The sequence below is a fragment of the Schistocerca americana genome, chromosome X (assembly GCF_021461395.2).
Source record: "Schistocerca americana isolate TAMUIC-IGC-003095 chromosome X, iqSchAmer2.1, whole genome shotgun sequence".
NCBI lineage: Eukaryota > Metazoa > Arthropoda > Insecta > Orthoptera > Acrididae > Schistocerca > Schistocerca americana.
In genome coordinates this window covers 449,416,916-449,437,301 of record NC_060130.1, presented here as the reverse complement: position 1 = coordinate 449,437,301, position 20,386 = coordinate 449,416,916, and positions in this window count along the sequence as shown.

Below are 20,386 nucleotides of genomic sequence, written 5' to 3'. Positions count from 1 at the left end.
TGACATAACACAGGGGTGTCCGAGATTTTGCACGTCCTGTTTGTGACACCGCGAGTGCCGAAAGAAAGGCGACTGCTAAAGATTTCCTGAGGTTGCGGGAGTATAGAAAATGGATTAGTAGTATTCGGTGCAAGGAGAATACGACCAAAATAGAGACGGCTATGTGTCACTGTGTATCCTCTGTCGTAAGAGGAGAAATGTAATTAGCGTATTTGAAACAGCTTAGGGTGGAAATAAGGGAGAAGGGAGTGATTTAAGAGGCCGATGCTGCCAGCTGAGAGAAGTAAGCTTAATAATTAATAGATTATCGTAGGAAGCTAGAATTAAATTGAAATTTGCTAAAGTGATACTGGTAGTGATTATCGTAGGAAGCTACAATTAGATTGAAATTTGCTAGAGTGATACTGATAGTGATTTTTGTTATGAACAATTTAAAGATGGGTGATTAATGAACTAAATGAGAGACTAATAATTGCAATAGAACTATTTCAGAACGGAAGAGAATAAACTGAGAAAATGAAAAAAGTATTAGCAGTAACTAAAATTAAGTAATGGTTAGAGCTAAAGACACAAAAAAAATAGTGAAAAGTTAATACAGTTACAAAAACAATTAGTTGAAGGTACAAATATGGGTATAATTAAAAAAATTAATAAAATTACAAGACAATATCTGAGTATTGGGGCTGTTACAATTGCAAATGGTGTTAAGTTTGCACTTTTGGCTGGAGTAGCTTCACTTAATACTATTCAGTTCTGTCATGTTTGTGACTGTCTCCTTTCCAGCTGCTGTCTTAATGATTACTCTGCCATCCTGAGTCCACACATTCTGAAGACCGAAATGGGATATGGCACTGTTTAAACTCTTTAGCCGTTCGTGTGTCAGATCTTCCCTTATTGTAAGCCCTGTCCTTGCTAACTTCTTCTTCTGGGTAAAGATCTCTGCCCTTTTTCGGTACGAGACAAATTTAATTATTATTGGACGAGGTTTGGTGGCACCTGGTAGTTTTCGTCCCACCCGATGGCTCCTGTCAATGTCTGCCTTGGTCACTTCAACGCCTAATTTTTCACGCGCAACCTGTATAAGCAGGTTGTCCGTGTCTTCATCCTTATTTTCTATTACTCCAAACATTCGTAGACTATTTCGCCTTTGGTACTGTTCTAGTTCGTCAGTTGCGGCAGATAGTTTCACTTCCAACTCTCGTGCCTTTTTCTCGTATTCAGACACAGACTTTTTTAGTGCTGTAATTTCGGCAGTATTGGCCTCAACAGTTTCACGCATTTTGGCCAATACTGCTGCCGTTACAGTATCTGATATAGTGCCTGCTATCAGATCGAGATTGTTTTTATCGCGAAGCGCAGCGTTTGCCTCAGAGCGGACCAGCTCCGCTATACCGGGAGCCGCGGCCGCACCTTCCGCCAAGAGTGGGCCCGCCGCACCTGCTGCTTCCCCGCTGCTGGACGCGCTGCTGTTCACTCTTCCGTTAACCATTATCTCGAAGATATTGGCGGAGCACAGAAAAAAAATAGCACTACTGCACAGAACACTGTTGCTTTCACGATTTCCACTTGTACTAGACAACACCACCTGCGAGAACACCTTCGAATTCAACTAAATTTCGCGAGCCGAACTTAACACGTGTTACACTGCAGCCCCCACAGCAATCCATGTATGTCCACATATTTTAGCGGTGGCCTTGGCACTTATTATTTTGCATTTCGACATCACGAGGAAGATGTTTGGTTAGAGAGACCACCCTGGCTGTGTTGGGATTCTGGATCACAGTCAGATGGTAAAAAAAGAATAGCAACCCACACTCAGTAATGTAAGCAATAAGAACATACACACATGAATTTGTTAATTTACATATAGAATATGGAAAAATACGTAATTAGTGGGAAAAACGGAAAAATGGGTAACAAAAGTGAAAAATATCATAATTTTCCTAGAATCTGGATAGGAAATCGTCATACAGGATATTTGTATTCATACTATTGAAGTAGCTGAAATGTCTGTGAGATAAGCACTAGATCAAAGTGCCAGGAGGTATCTTGGATACTCACGTGGAAAGCTACAAAGAAGAGAGACCTATCAGTGTCACAGCACCATGTGCACATAGAAAATGATTGTGAGGTCTGTGCTAAAGGTTGAGAGAACTAGCAGACCCCTCGGAAATATAGATGGAGTTAATGAGCTACACAGGGGGAGGGAGGGAGGGAGAGACATGACAAGACACATACACTAACAAACATAAATTCATTATACAATTCTCAGAACGAGATGCGTCAGAATCGGAAGATAACCTTGAAGTGAATTCATAAGAATCAGAAAGAAAGAGAAAATTTGGATGGGGATTGCGATGAAGGACATGAGTTAATTGCAAAGTCAAGAGAAAAATGGAAAGATTGATTACACCCACTGACTCACCGTTGACAGTATAACAAAGTCGAAGCATCTCCCAGGTAATTGAAAGGAAGTGATTTAGAAACCACAGTTCCGAGATTTTCAATATGTTCATCGTTGACTAAATTGTAGGTACTGTATGCACCTCCACTAAAGCTGAAGCGTCACTTATTGTTCAGAATTACAGTGCGAAAGTTACTCGGAGAAGAATGAGAAGATGCCTTAGAACTGAGAGTGTTTTTTTGCTGCTGTAGGCTGGAGCTCTTTTCTGGCGAAGAGATTCAGTATCTGCAATGTGGTCACACAGACGAAAATATTCGTCGTGCATAGTGTTGCTACGGCAGGAATCGACTTGCACATATGATTGAGTTTATCAGGGTTGATGATAGATAAACACGTGCTCAACGAAACAAAAGGGATAAATTTGCAGTCATGCGTGACGTTTGGACCTGGTTTAAACGAAATTCTAAGCCTTTCGAACCATTTAAAAAGGATTAGAAAGTAGTCGCATTTCGGGGCAGGTGCCGTATGAAAGAGTACGTGAAATCAAAACCAGCAAAATCAGGGATCAAGGTTTGGGCAACTGTAGACCTGAAGATTTCATATATGATCAACATACAACACTTCAGCGGGAAATGTGCAGGGAGTGGGCGATAGAAAAATTTTGGACACCGCATATTGTGTGACTTGATGCAACCACTGCTCGGGTCTGGGGCAAGCGTGCATATGGACAGTTTCTTTACGTCCATGCTAATTGCACAGTTTTTTCTGAAGAAGAATATTACTATACCAGGAACTTTGAGAGCAAAAGAGCTTAACATTCCCGGAATGATGGAAACTGCCAAAATTACGGAACATTTTTCATGACTATCCATGTTTCAGACGGGGCAGCCGTGGCTGACTTCGACCCAAATATAAAATTTTGTTAAATTCTGGATACAGTTGCAACAAACAGTAAACCTGAGGACGACAATGCTTATTTAATTTAAATATACTTTTAGGCAGTGAAAGAACCTAATTTGAATATCCTTCTTAATAACTATGTTTGTAAATTAGAAAAAAGCATGGTGTCGACAGCGAGAGTGAATTAGGCTTGGTGTGTTAAAGGTTAAAGAAGCTATTACAAAATTGCTACAAAGCGGATCTGGATGATGCTGAAAAATAATTTTCATCCACATGAATAAAAAAAGAATCACAGTTACACTACTCCTGGCCCTGGGGGTATCCACATCGCAGCACACACACACACACACACACACACACACACACACACACACACACACACACACAAATGTAGTTACACCCACTCGTAGATGGTATGGCCAAAAGTGCTGTCATCTTTTGCGTTTACCCACGGGGTTTTGCAACTAATATGGAAAATCGTCTAAACTGTGTGTGATATGTTGAGGTCTAATGCAAAATATTATCTATGCGTCTCCAATTTTAATTATTTGACGTGGGAATCGAGTATGCAAACTCGTGCTGTTTGTGAGTTTAGGGCCTAAGCCTAGATTGTGCATATTACTTCATCAAAAATCACCTCCCAGTTCCAATTAAAGAAAAATAAAAGTCATCAACACATTGTGACGACCCTCCAAGCTAGAGTGGCATTATCACTTTTGCTATACAGTTGTTGGGTTAGGCAGTGGCATCTTGCGTTTTTTACGGATATTGTGGCTGATAGATTAATGAGTATACACAGCCAAGTACCGTTGTAGGCGTTCGGAATAGCATTATACACGTTGTTTGTCATTGCTGGACCCCACGCTCCCTCCATGGTGCTGTGGTATCCACATTACAGCACAGACAAAACTGTGTAATTGGAAGACAAGTTCACTCACATTTACAATGCATGACTAGAAGATCACATGAGTGGAAGTGTTGTCATCATGACATTTACTTGAAAGTTTTTGCTACTGGTATGAGTAATCATCAGTCAGAAAAGCGTGTACTGTTAGCAGTTACTGTAATCATATTAATAATCTAACATGCACTCCCTGTTCTGTACTACACATTTCCGACTACGAAGGCAGACCAACGTCTTTTCTAAACCAGAATCTTCTGGGGAATTAGAGTAAATACAGTTGACCTTTGTGGAAATACATACATTCCACTTAATCAGCACCGACAATTGTTTATAAATCTATTTTCAGTATGTCTACAGTTTTAAATATATGAGCTGGAAACCGTTCACATGCGCTAGAAATCGGCTATGTTGATAGAGATTTTTTTTTGCTGGTGTTAAGAACATGGAAAATTCTTGTGACAGTAAATCTTGGAATGTAAAGAACAAGTGTACGTCTCTGAAGGCCTCACTGTCTTTGTGGCAGAGATATGGAGACGCAAAGCAGGAAATGTTTGTCGAGCAGAATTAGACCATTTCCTATTAAAATGAAAGCGTACGAAGTCCTGAAGTTGTTTAGCAGAATTGTTTACTGATATCTAATGCTGGTCTGTATGTTGATCACGTTGTTATGACCTTTTTTTACAATGATGGGTCCTAAAATTAGAATATATAAGTGATATACTTTATCAGGATGTGTTCATGTTGGGAAGACTGTAGTTCTAGTGGATTATTCGGTAATGGTAGAATGCACTACCACAGAGTGATACTCTTCTTATTAAAGGTAGTCAGGACCTACTATAAGGTATGAAACTATTCACTGTATGTCTATAGTTCCAATTACTTAACATCGGAATTGATTACACGAACACTGATACCAGCAGTTGTTTGGTAGACGAGATAGTGCTAGAATTCAGTGTTATTCTGCCAGGTGACTGAACTCATTTCTTCAGCCACTTTACTTGCTAAACACGTTTCTTTATGCACTCATGTCTATGGCTGGCATATAAATAGTCTTCCCAGATGTTTTACGGTTCCACCATGCAGGGCGTATGTCAGTATGGTGTCGTAAGTAAATATATAATTATACTCGTATATACTTATCTATTACATACATAGCATGTTCAGAATTTTCGTGGTTAGGTACGCAAAATACCGGGTTTGGTCGTCAGTCTGAGACCCATACCAGACAGAGTTATTGGATGTGGCATATAATTATCGCACATCCTATCTTAAAGGTATATTCCCTAAACAAATTAACCAGAAAAGTGCTATAAGAGGAACTCATCAAATAGCAAGACGGGCATTTTACAAACGAATTGTCGCATTTAAAGCTGTATAATAGAACAAAACGAAGATTTATTAATATGCTATCTACAAACTTTTCTTCTCGGCTCTAACAATATATGAGAACCAGGGGAGTGGTGGATTAACGTCCAACATCTGACACCTGATGATTTTATTGTATCGAATACATGTGGGGTTTTTCGCTGATAATTAATCCAATTTGGTTCAACACTGAATACCGACGTATTTTTGGTAAGAAGACTGTATGGGTAAATCCAGCAGCTCTCAGACGTGTTATAAAAATAGGTTTAGTACATCTTCATGTCGTCTTCATAGTGCGTTTGGAAAGATGGGATCTCTCTATATATAAATGCCTGGGCTCCTGTATCTTTCGGCCGTCTTAACAGACGGTATGACTTATCTGGTGAAAGCAGTGGCACATGTTATGAGGCCTTGAAAGAAATTCTGGACCATTAGCTAGATGGACACACAGATCGGTGACTGCCCTCCACTCATCAGTGTGCATGAGGCGTTTGCTAGCAGTTACTTAACATCGGTTTCTACATTTTGAGACTGTGGTGGTTCTTCCCCGGAGCTAAATGCTTAATTTACGCGAGGAGTTACGTTGGTTCAAGTGGTTCAAATGGCTCTGAGCACTATGGGACTTAACATCTGTGGTCCTCAGTCCCCTAGAACTTAGAACTACTTAAACCTAACTAACCTAAGGACATCACACACATCAATGCCCGAGGCATGATTCGAACCTGATACCCCAGCGGTCACGCAGTTCCAGACTGAAGCGCCTAGAACCGCACAGCCACACCGGCCGGCAGTTACGTTGCAATAACGGATTTTTGCATGTACATCTGCATCATTCTCTACAAGTCGCTTAATGTGCGGCGGAGGGTACTTTCGGTACCACTATATGATCCCTCCAACCCTGTTCCACTCGCGAATAGTGCGTGGGTAGAATGATTGTCGGTAAGCCTCTGTATTGGCTCTAATTTCTCGAATTTTCTCAAATAGTCAATACGGAAGTAATATATTGTCCTACTGCTCCTGAAAAGTGATGTCCCGAAACTTGCATAGTAAATCTCTTCCTGATGCACAACGCCTCTTCTATAACGTCTGCCAGTGGAGTTTCTTTAGAATCTCCCAAACGCTCTCTCGGCAGCTAAACGACCCCATGACGAAATGCACTGCTCTTCGTTGAACCTCCTCTATCTCCTCTATCAGTCCTACCTGATGCGGATCCTCTGATTTACCTGGATACTTGCGTTAGTGAAGACAGAGTTCGCTTGCGGCCGTTGCAGGAAATGTCGGTTATTCTACAGTTAACTGGTATGCGCAGCCCATTTTCCAGCAGTTCTTCGGAGAAGTTTACTGGCAAGTTAGCTCCTCTTTGCAATGCATCTTCGGAGAATCGGCTTTTCGCCAGATGATTCGTGATCTCACGAGCTGTCTAAGGTCACATTTTATCCTATAGCGGTAGAGGTGTCGTGACCTCTGTAAGTCGAAGACTTCGTAAGCAGGTTCAAATGGCTCTGAGCACTATGGGACTTAACATCTGTGGTCATCAGTCCCCCAGTCGCGCGGTTCCGGACTGAGCGCCTTAGGCCGGCCGAAGTGGCCGTGCGGTTAAAGGCGCTGCAGTCTGGAACCGCAAGACCGCTACGGTCGCAGGTTCGAATCCTGCCTCGGGCATGGATGTTTGTGATGTCCTTAGGTTAGTTAGGTTTAACTAGTTCTAAGTTCTAGGGGACTAATGACCTCAGCAGTTGAGTCCCATAGTGCTCAGAGCCATTTGAACCATTTGAGCGCCTTAACCGCGAGACCACCGCGGCCGGCTCGTAAGCAGGAACAGTTCAGTTTTACAGCACTGTGATCAATGCATGGACTCATTTGGGTGGTAGGTACATGTGTCTTTACTGTGTATCTATTTATGTCTTTTAGCGGCGTCGCACACTAACATTGCTATAGCTATATATCTTGTTATTTGGCCTGGTAACAATGGCAGATCTCACCCACCGTCAGTACGCTTGCAGGATTGTATTTACAAGTCATATAGCACTGCCGCAGGCCAGTAATATAGTAGGGTTTATTTGCTGAAATGTTGTGGTGCAACAGGTAATCAGTAATGCCTTGCTTTTCCACTATTAAAACATACACTGACAGAAAAAAGAAGAAACCGCAGCACCAAGAAGCAGTTGTGCGACATAAACGAAAGTTTGTACAACTATTTCTACATCTGAAAGATGATGTCTCTTAATATTTCGTTGTCAGTTACATAAGAGTGACGCTAGTAGCGCCACAATGAGGATGCAAGGTACGTTTGCTTTAAATACACGTTGTAACGGACGTGAGCGTTACTTACCTTTAAGATTGGACGTGGAGAGGTTGTATTAGTGGACAATTCTTTTAAGGTGACAAAGACGCTATTATCAACACCTTATTTACGAGGACGAGTCAAATGAAAACCTTAAATATTTTTTAAAGATTATTTATTGTCCAGAAGTGGTACCAACCTGTATCAATTTTCGACATAATCTCCCCCACGCTCAATGCAAGTCCTCCAGCGCTTACAAAGAGCATAAATTCTTTTGGTAGTCCGCGCAACCACTCATTAACCGCGTGGCGTACCTCTTCATCAGATCAGAACTTCTTTCCTCCCATTGCGTTTTTGAGTGGTCCAAACATATGAAAATCACTTGGGGGCAAGATCTGGCGAGTAGGGTGGATTAGGAAGACATTCAAAATGGAAGTGAACCCAGGTTTCGTCCCCAGTAACTATTTTTGCAAGGAAGCCGTCACCTTCTCGTTCAAAGCGCCGAAGAAGTTCTTCACAAGCATCAACACGTCGTCCTCTCGTTTCAGGAGTCAGCTGCTGTGGCACCCATCTTGCAGACACTTTGTGAAACTGGAGCACATCATGCACAATGTGGTGTGCTGACCCATGACTAATCTGTAAAAATGCTACAATGTCATTCAATGTCACTCGGCGGTTTTCCTTCACTATGGCTTCAACTGCTGCAGTGTTCTGTGCAGTCAAAACTCGTTGTGCCTGACCTGGACGAGGAGCATCTTCCACTGAAGTCACACCATTTGCGAACCTCTTACTCCTCTTGTAGACTTGCTGCTGTGACAAACATGCATCAGCCTACTGAACCTTCATTCGTCGATGAATTTCAATAGTTTTCACACCTCTATTACGCAAAAACCGAATAACAGAACGCTGTTCTCCACTGGTGCAAGTCGCAAGTGGGGCGGCCGTCTTCATAGTGATACTGCGACGTTATGTGTGCATCTGCACTATGCTGCTACCTACAGGCCATTCTGCACGCTGTTTGTAGCACGCTTACCTACTTACAGGATAATGGCACGAAATTTCGACTTGTTACCAGAAATTTAAGTTATCATTTGACTTACCCTCGTAGTTTGAAAGTGGTCGTATAATTGGGCTACGAGACGCTGGATGTTCCTTATGCAATGACGCAGAAAGACTTTGTGGCAGTGTACCACTGCACACAACTGCTGGCAGAGGTGGTCATGAGAATGTACGGTCGCAAGAAGACACGCTCCAGACGACAACGTGACGCTACTGCGAGGGAGCACCACCATGTTAGACGTGTGGCTGTGGTGCATCTTAACTCCATATGCGGCATCAATATGAGTTGTACCGTAGTGATACAACGAAATGTTACAAATCGGTCGCCGGCCGCAGTGGACAAGTGGTTCTAGGGGCTTCAGTCCGGAACCGCGCAACGGCTACGGTCGCAGTTTTTAATACTGCCTCGGGCATGGCTGTGTGTGATGTCCTTAGGCTAGCTAGGTTAAAGTAGTTCTAAGTTCTAGGGGACTGATGACATCCGATGCTAAGTCCCATAGTGCTCAGAGCCATTTTGAACACATCGGTCACTTCAAGGACAGCTCCGAGCCAGAATCACTGTAGAGCACATACCAACGACCACAAACCACGGCCATTTGCGACCTCCGCGGTGTTAAGCGAGAGCTCATTGGAGGACAGGGTGGACGTCTGTTGTGTTTTCTAACGAAAGCTGGTTCTGACTCGGTGACAGTGACGGCCGTGTGTTGGTTAGAGGGAGACCAGTTGAGGGCCTGTAACCAATCTGTGTGGGTGCTCTGTTCATTAGACCTAGACTTGGAGTTATCTCTGCAGGGCCATTTCGTATGACAGTAGGAGCATTCTCGTGGTTCTCTCAAGCACACTAACTGCAAATCTGGACGTCAGTCTGGTGATTCGACCTGTCGTGCTGCTATTCATAAACAGCATTCCAGCCTCTATTTTCCGTCAGTATAACTCCCGCACACACACCGCTGTTTCTCTACACTTTGTCGACATGTTGCCTTGGTCTGCTCTATCTCCAGATCAGTCTCCAATCGGGCTCATATGGAACATCATCAGATGACAGCATCAGCGTCATCCACAAACAGCATTAGCCGTCCCATACTGACGGACCACGTGCCGCAGGAATAGCATTCCAGCCCACAATCTGACTTCTGTCACCCTTACAACACAATACATGCACATGTGCATGCTAGCGTTCAACATTCTCGCAGATACACCGCTTATTAATGTACCAACATTTCACATTTGCAATGGTTTACCTCGAGTTTACAATAGCCTGTGATCTTGCAACGTTAATCACTGAAATACGTCAGCTATAAAAATTATTTCTCGAAATTTCGTTGCTCTAAATTAATTATTTTTTGGTGTTGCGGTATTTATTCCGCCAGTGTATATGCGATGTCACTAATTATTATTGCACAGAAATGTTGCATGTAGCAATATTAAAAATAAGTACTGCAATTAGCTAACTTTCCAGAGTGTATCTTAGGAATTCAATGCGTCGGTCGAAACTACGTTAATAGCGATGTCGATTGTAGGATTGTTCTGTAGCTAAATCAGTGAGGCGATGAAAGTCATGGGGTAGCGATATACACATATACAGATAGCGGCAGCACCACGTACACTAGGTACAAACGGGCAGTGCACCGGCGGGGCTGTCATTTCTACTCAGGTGAATTATGTGAAAAGGTTTCTGACTTGACTATAGCCGCACGTCGGGAATTAACAAACTTTGAACGAGGAATGGTAGTTGGAGCTAGAGGCATGGGACATTCCATTTCATAAATCTTTAGGGAATTCAACATTCTGAGATCCACAGTTTTGAGAGAGTGTTGAGAATACCAAATTTCTGGCGTTTCCTCTCGCCACGGACAATGCAACGGCAGCAGACTTTTACTTAGCGACCAAGAGCAGTGGTGTTTGCATGGAGTTGTCACTGATAACAGAAAGCAACACTGCGTGAAATAACCGCAGAAATCAGTGTGAGACGTACGAAAGAACGTATCCATTAGGACAATGTGACGAAACTTAGCGTTAGTGGACTATGGCAGGAGATGACTGACGCGAGTGCGAGTGCAAGTGACTCTCCTAGGCTCGTGACCATACTGGAAAACCGTGATCTGTCAGATGAATCCGAAGTGAATTGGTAAGAACTGATGGTAGGGGTTAAGTGTGTCACATATCCCACGAAACGATGGACCCAGTTTGTCACCAGTGCCCTGTGCAAGCTGGTGGTGGCTCCATAAAGGTCTGGGCTGTGTTTACATACAACTGACGGGATCCTCTGGTCCAACTGAACTTATTGATGACTGAAAATGGTTATGGTCGGCTACTTGGATTCCATTTGCAGCCATTCATGGATGTCATGTTTCCATATACTGATGGAATTTTTGTGATTGACAGTGCTCCACGTCATCGTCACAATTGTTCAAAATTGATTTGAAGAACATTCTGGATAAATTAAGCGAATGATTTGGCCATCCAGATCGCCCAAAATGAATCCCTTCAAACATTTATGGGTCATTATCGAGAGGTCAGTTAATGCAAAAAATCCTGCATGGGAACTCTTTCGCAGTTATGGGCGGCTGTAGCAGAGGATTTCTAACGACTTATTGATTCCATGGCACGTCGAGTCGCTGCACTACGCAGGGCAAAAGGAATTCCAATACGCCCTTAGGGTCTCAGCATTCGTTTCCTGGCTATGGGCTTTGCGACCCCAAGGTTCCTGAGCTGGCGACTGGCAAGCGCCACCAGTCTCCTGTCACCGCGAGCTCAGGGCCTGCTTCATCGACCGCCGTGCGGCGCGGCGGTGGAACATTGTGTGTCACAAGGATCGGGGATCTTGGCTTGACCGCCTGGATTGCGAGGATGGTACAGACCTCTCTAACAAAACCTTCAATCTCAAGGTGAGCTACGTGCAAATGAGACGCATAACTGTTGAGATGGAACAGTCATCTGCGAGCAGTCTTTGGGGAACCTGCCACAGTTATCTGTGTGGACTTTCATCCATAGCTGCTCGTGGGATTATCACGAAACCTAAATCTCATTTTTCTACTCCCAGCGGTTAAGAGTGGACCGCTGGGCAGTATTACCACCCAAAAGCCTAAGAGGCCTCTCGTGGCTAGTGAACCTTGGTCATCTCTGATTGTTATCGGCAATAACTAAGTGAAAGGGCTCATATTGTGTTGGATAATGTTTTTGTTGGTATGAAACGTGTGGACGGTTCTTTCGAAAAATTGTCGCCATCTTATATCCATGAAGCACTCATGGGACTTGTGGGGTAACTCAAGTCTATCAGGAGGCTACGGAATGGTACTATTCTGCTGCAGACTATGAAGGTTCCCCAGGTACAGAAGCCGTTGAATGCCCAGATAGGTGGAGAATATCTCATCACCAATGAGCTGCACACCAAGTAGAACAGTGTTAAGGGTGTTGCTACTTGCCGGGACATTATGGATATGGATACAAAAGAACTGCAAAAAGAATTGGAAAGTGTACGGTGACTGACGTCCAAAACGATATGAAAAGGGCTGACGGGGAGCTTCGAAAGTCAGCATCATTTTATTCTCACATTCACTCTGCCTAAGTTGCAAGACTACATTGCAGCATCCAATAATACAATACAGTCGCCGTTACTTAGGTTTCATTTTTAAGCTATTAGTTTCGACAATACATTACGTCACCTTCAGGCCTGCTTAAAACGAGTAACCATTCTTTTACAAAATACAGCAGCGTTTTTAATTGGCATCATGAAGATTATTACGCGCATCCGTGATCCTTGGTCAGCTGTCAGCAGCCCAGCACACAGAGGATGGAGCTATATGCATTGAACATACATTGCATCAGATTTTCTCCACCTTACGGTAAGACCATAAGTTCCAAATTCAATGCGCTGCTTCAAGTGACAGCTCTTCAGTCGCTCCACTGTGGGTTGTAACGGACAGGCTACCTGTGGTTGATGTGACAGCATGACACAGGAACAGCGTTTCCGGTGCACTGTGCCACCCAGGTACATTACTTGTTCCCAGGCCATTCGGGTTTGGAGTAGGGATTGTACGGTCTACGCTAAAGAAAAGAAGATTCAGGAAACTAAAGGCCCCCAGTGTATCTCGTACTCTGATGCAAAGAAGAAATTTAAAGATGAAACGTCGCCTTAGAAAAATTTATGAACTACTGTGCTGGTAAACCCCTTACATTATTTGATTTTCAAATAGCTGACAAGAACTGAACGTACTCAGACATTTCTCTCTTTACTTATTCTGATCAACACTAAACTGACACACAATATTTTTAGCGCAACGCAATCTGACTTACAATAATCTCTACAAAAGAATGGCCCTGACTAACAATAACCTATACCTTTCATCAATCACTTACCTCACAAAAATCTTCGTTACTCGAACTACTGCAATACAGCGAGCGCCAATACTGCCAGCTAAATAAAAGATTCTAACTACTGAAGGCATTAACTACTGATTGGCTTAGCAAATGAAGGATTTTGATAGAGAACAAACGATGTATTTACCTTAATAGTGTTCAAAAGTCATAATATATATATACATATATATATATATATATATATATATATATATATATATATATATATATATATATCAGTTTATGGCATCCAGTCTTATATATTTACTGTCGCTGATGGACACACGTCCAGATCATCCGCTCTCAAAACTCCGCCATCTCTCTCCCCACATCTACCACTGCTGGCGGCTCACCTCCAACTGCGCAACGCTATGCGCTGTTCACATTCAACTGCCCAACACTACAATGGAGAATATTTCAACAATGCCAACCAGCCACAGACTGCACACAGCACAGTCAGTGATTTTCATACAGAGCGCTACGTGGCGTTACCAACATAAAAACCTAAACAGCCTACTTACAAAGCCTCTCAGTCACCAGTTTTCGTCAAGTCTTCGTCTCGGCGTTGCCGCAGCCTGTCCAGAAGTTCAGTGTTAATACCAAAACTATTACTGTTGACCAGGGCACATCTACCTGCAACTGTAAATGTAGCTCCCAGCCTGCACTGCTGATCCCTATCGCTGAAGCATTGCATGTTGTGGGACATGATGTCAGCATGGACAGTAATCCCTCATGGCAGACATCGGAAGGGACTCAGCAGAGTGTTTATGTTTCCATCAACGTTGCCACCGTCCACAAAACCCAAGCTGGGGACCAAGGCCAAATATCCAAAGCAATCTGCTCCGAAGCCATCAGACCATGTGACCTTTCTGGATGTCCTGTCGGGAGAGAGAGCCGAGGGAGAGATCGCAGTGTTTGTCAATAATGCGCACCACTCCTCTGCTCTCCCTCTGGCTACTGACCTTCAAGCAGTTGCAGTTGAAAGCAATTCCTGTCAGAAGATTACAGTTTGCTCTCTGTATTTACCTCCGCTAGATGCCGTAGACTCTGAGGCTCTCACAGCTCTTGGGCAACAACTCCCCCGACCATTTTTCCTCCTAGGAGACATCAATGTCCATCATGTATTGTGGGGTCGACCTCTACTTGTAATCCCCAAATCCTCGAAAAATAAGCGAAAAATATACCTATTAAAAAAAGCAAATAAAAATTCACTTGACCCCTTCCTGAGAGACAATCTCCACTCATTTGAAATTGATTATAAAAATGTAGACCAGATGTGGCTTAAATTGAAAGAAATAGTATCGGCAGCAATTGAGAGTTTTATACTAAATAAATTAACAAACGACGTAGCTGATCCTTTGTGATACACAAAACGGGTTAGAACACTGTTTCAGAAACAAAGAAACAAACATGCCAAATTTAAATAGATGCAAAATCCCCAAGATCGGAGATCTTTTACAGAAGCTCGAAATTTAGCGCTGACGTCCAACTCTGGAACACCTTTCTCCAACCATCTGTGTGCTACAGTGCCGTCTGGGATCCATGTCCAGTTTGTGATGGCGTCACTCGGTGTGGAGTCAATACATCTCCAAATCCACGGTTTTAACCGTCTGTCGTCCTGGTTACTGGAGAGGGCCATAGTGATTTTAAATTTCGTGTTGTAAAGGAGAGACTGCACTCTTGCTTCCGTTTTTAATGCTATATTTTCTGACATTTTATCTGAGCACCACTACTATGTCACTGTTTTTAGGGATGGGTCGGAACAAGGGGTTAACGTTGGTTGCTCTGTTGCTTTCCCGGATCGTGTCCTCGTTGTCCGACTGCCTCCAGCTTCTACTGTCACTGATCCAGAATCGTATGCAATCTTGAGGGCACTGGAGCAGATGAGACGTTCTTCAAGTGTTAAGTTTCTAGTCTGTTCCGATTCTCTGAGTGTCTTTACTGTCTGTAATGTTTGTACCCAACCGATGAAGTAGCCAACACTATCCAGGATGCATTCCTCCTCCTCGCCTTCTAATAAGCCACAACGCTATGACGCATGGCTTGTTGCTCCGGCGAGAGAACCCTCCAGTGTGTGGCGCTTGTGGCGTACAGATCACAGCCGTCACATTTTATTAGACGGCATTTTATTGGCCGACCAGCGGGCGGCGGCTGATTTTTCAATGGATCTACAGTCTATTTTAGCTAATGATCAAACGAATGTGGTTAGAGTTTTAAAGTTTTGTGAATTGTGCGACGAGATAGTTTTAATGTGTTCACAGCGTGACCGGCTCGTCCATATTTTATGTAAGTGGGCAGCCAGTGACATTTTCCTGTGCCTTCCTTTTAGCTACTTTGTCGTTTTCGTTGTATTTTAGTCCCCTGTATAGCATATTTTATTCCTACCCGTTCCCTTAACGTGTATGATCACATTTTACTAATTTTTTTCTCTTTTGTTTTAATATGTGTAAGGGCGCTGATGACCTCGCCGTTGAGCGCCCGTAAGCACAAAACACACACACACACACACACACACACACACACACACACACAAAAAGTCCGACACGATATTAGGAGGTATCCCACGACTTTTGTCATCTTAGTGCATATAAGGCTTACAGTAAAGACATATATGCTAATAATATTGGAGGGTTTATTTTCTTTAGATATCGTAAATATAATTTCGTGTTTTCATGCCATTTGGGCATATTGTGTGGCTAAAATGGTTTTGCTCACGCATAAAAGATAGTTTCGGAAGCAAGGATCGACGTGGATACAAATGGTTTGCTAGATGGGATGCACCCTCCCTGAATGCTTCATTCTCGCTGCAGTGCCTTTTGTGCCACCCTGTGCAGTGTCTTCGCGAGCAGACTCCACGCATATATGTTAGAGAGGAGGGCTACCCTGCTGGCGACATACTTTTTGCTGTGGTGGTTGCAGATACAGCTCAGCTCTCTAGATACATATTATATGCAGGAATGTGCTAATTCTTATACACACAATATCTTTGGGTGGAAGCATATGAATTATGCTGTGCCATTATTTCAACTAAAATGACAACCAGCTCATTGTAATACACCCTAGTACGGAAGGTATAGCTTTACAAGGGTTAATATTTCCAAATGTGGTATTTCTGCTACCTGTTGCCACCAGGCTAACTTCACCTAGATGACGGATTCATACAGTTCACTTTCATGCATAGATACAATAACATTTTGCAACATTTATCAAGTAACATACAAAAATAAAATTTAGAGACAGTGTCATGCTGTCTGGATGGACATCTCATAGCGTTTTGGTAGGAGGAGTTTCTCTATTGTGATGTGCTACTTCCTATACATGTTGCACGTTTGGCTGGAAATCTGTAAAACTCCAGTGCTCCAGTGCTCAAAGTTTTTTGTCGTTTCTAGATCATACGTAATGATCTCACGCAAACACTAGAAGAGTAATCGTACTTCAGCAGCAAAGATAAATAATTCGTTCTTATGCTGCACTGGGATTGGGGAGAGCATCTGGATATCACGATGTAGAAAGCAGTGGGACAGAACTCCTGTAAGTGGATCACATTTTAGAAAAAATATATACAATTGTGAAAAATGCAGGTAACTGTAGAGATATGGAAAAATATATAAAATTGTGGGAATAAGATTATTTATATGTCTGTCAGTGTGTGGTTTCTGCTGATGCTTCGAATGATATAATATTAATTTGTTGTTGATACATAGACCATGAGTGATATGGCTTAATAGAATCTGTTATTTAGAAAGAGACGTATCGTGAGGGCGCTGATGACCTCGATGTTGAGCGCCCATAAACCCCAACACACACACACACGTATCGTGATTGTCTGCCCATGCCGTCCAGCCCCTGAGTAAAGCACACCCACTCATTTGTCTCAGTTATAAAAGACGAAAGAAGGCGAGGGTATTCTTCAGTAGCAAAGTAATAGATCCCATGTAGTAGTATGAATTATGTAAAATTTGGAAAGAATACTTGAAATTTTGGAAAATACGAAAATTTGTGGGAACTATCAATAAACAGGTAAAACGATGGAATAATGGGAGCTCTAACATATCTGACTAGGTATGATCTCTGCTGTGGCCTCTAATGACGTAATATTAAATTTTTATTAACAAACATACCGTTACTGACATTGTTAACATAATTTGTTGGTAAGAAATAAATACCGCCTGATCCTATCCCTACGATTAACAGCTGCATAATGAGCACCACTCACTGAAGTGCGCCTGTCCAAAAAAGATGAAGAAGGGGATTGGGTACTTCAGTTTCTTTGGCCCTGGGGATGGGGATGGGGATGGGGGAAGTAAGGGAGTGGCATTGGAGGATTTTAGGTTTCCCCTGGAACACCTGAAACAATTTCCTATGTTTCCCTGCATGATGGCAGTTCATGTGACCTTGGATAAAAGTCGCTCAGTTGCGTAACGTGACACTAGATGTGTAGCCCGAAACCCCCCTTATCTTACCAGTGACCTTGAAATATGAAATCAGTTACAACCAGATTTCATCCCATACCATCACTGATAATCTACTTACAACAAAAATGTTATATACAGGGTGAAGCAGAAACCACCAACAAACCGCAGTCTGTAGTTCAGGGATACTTCAGGAGGATTTCGGTTTAAGTGACATATGGTCTCTGATGGCTTGTTACAGAGCAAATATGTAACTAGGATTTATTCAATGTTTTACTACTGTTAAGTCTGTTCCAATGAATACACGTTCACAAAAGTGGAAAGGCCTGTAATATACAGTCACCGAAACGTGCAACGCAAAACATAGAGGAATGCAACAGATATCAAATGAAGAATTACTGTGTTGTGTTAGCAGTAGGAATAGCTTAGCACAGCATCAGTGTACCATTTTTCCATTGCATCCATACTCCTGTGTATCACTGTCAATGTAGAGCTACCTGCAGGGAAAAAAGAGAAAGAAACTAACAGTTCTGAAAGCAAGCCCAAGAAACATACATAAAGTGGTCATTATTGTCGTCAATAGTACATGCTGCGAGTGAATGAGACAAAGTTGTTTCCAAACAAAACGCACAGCATGCACTGTCGAGATGTGCGCTGTTGTGTACTATTTTCACTGCAGTGCACAGCTAAACGGGGAAATAAACAAAACAAAATGCAGTAATGGAGACTGTTAGTTCGTTATGAAAAATAGTACGAAAGTATTCCTGAAAATCTCTGAGTGTTTGCCGGTAAAGTTGTAGTTCACTAAGTGTAATGTAAAGGCCATCGAACGATACAGGTTTCTCATAGTACCAAAAGTCAAATTCATAATGTATTTAAGCTGATTAACTTAATAAGTGTCTGAAGAATTACAAATACAAAACTAAGTGACATATACTATACATTACTACTAAGTCAAGTCCTCACAGCCTTGAGTTTCAGTCTTCAGGTGCTAGATAATTTGGCAAATTACTGAAACCTTACCTTTTGAAATTTTCAACTCCAGCCTAAGACTGAAGTGCCTCCCTGGATTGCTGTTCAGTCTATTTCTTTACGCACACATGCAGCACATTGTTCCTGACGCGTAGTCTGCTCTGTCTGCCATTATCAACGTTGCAATGCGTTACATCACAGTTCAAAGATCGCAACATCGAATTTCTTGTACTCAGTGTAAATCGCACATAATGACGTAGAATTTCTACAGTTTGTTACACGTTTCTGCTTGAAGCATGTTCATTCTTCCACCAAGTTTATGTTCTAATGGTGACGAGCCACTGAAGTGACTTTCATTCTAAGGATAAGTCATGAATTCTTACATTCACATTTTGCCAAGGTAACTTAATGAAAATCCGAAAGGGAGAGTTTCTTATAAATACATTCCAGCCAGAGATGTCATTTCTGAGTGTTAAATTTTATAACCCACCCCAATAAAAATTAATATATATTTGTTATCACATTCACCAGTTTTCTAATTAATTCACAAAAGGTGAATGTAAGAAAACAAATTTAATATTTTTCTGTGAAAGGTGAATGTAAGAAAAAGTTTAATTCATTCTCACAAAGATTAATAAATATTAAATTTTACAAACTCCCTAACTAGGTCCATGTATTTTATTATAAAACATGACTATAAGAACAAATTAATTCACTATTAAAAACTGCAAAACAACCACCACATTGTCCTTAACACAACTTGTGTTTTTTCGCCCCCTCTGACCTATGTACACAACGCTACACATGGAGTAACTTCTGAATTAACAGAGCTGCTTCATTTATTTAGGTTGTTCTTAAGTACATAGGTGAGGATGATGATTGTTTTGTGAAATGGCTAACTCTCCTCCACAGCACTGACGCTTTGATGACTTCATGAGATGATAGCCAATATCCTTCAGTCTATGTATTCGAATTAGAGATTTGACAGAGTAAAGAAGCTCGAAAATGGTATATATAGTTGACATTCGGGTGATGTAGTTCATTCTAAAAGTACGACTTTCAGTTTATGTTGGATGTAAATATACGATTTTCTTCAAGTTATTGTACTTCATGTGAAGAAACGAATTGTAAACTACATCTAAATGAATACCGAAAACAACATTAAGAAACAATTAACTTGTCTTGAAGGTGAGACATGTTTCCCTATTATTTTCTGTAGGCCATCTCTGAAGTTATGAACTGCATATTTAATGGTGTGAGAGAATGTTTAAGTAAGTCAGGTACCACTCAAACTCGCCAGTGTTGATGGAAAGTGACTTGCAAGGTCAGTATTATCTTTATCTAGAGGCCACACGCTACCTGATAAATAAGAGCTGTAAGCTCTCAGAGCTGTCCAACAATCTCAAGCAAATATTAACCGATTCTGAAAATTCAAAATGCTAACATAATCTACATAAAAGAACTATTCATAAAATGTAGTAAATTAATGTCAGTTTCAGAACTGTATATCATTTTTCTAATTGACATACCAAATTTTTCAGCTCCTATGTTCTGTATCTTTCTGAAAGTACTCCAAAATGAAGCAAACATGCTGAAAAATTTCTTTAACTTTTCTAATTTTTTATTCATTTCTTTAATAAATTTATTCATATATTTAATCATTTATGTATCAAATATTCTGTGCTGTGCATCATAGGTAAAATGTTTCTTACCATTCATTGTTACAT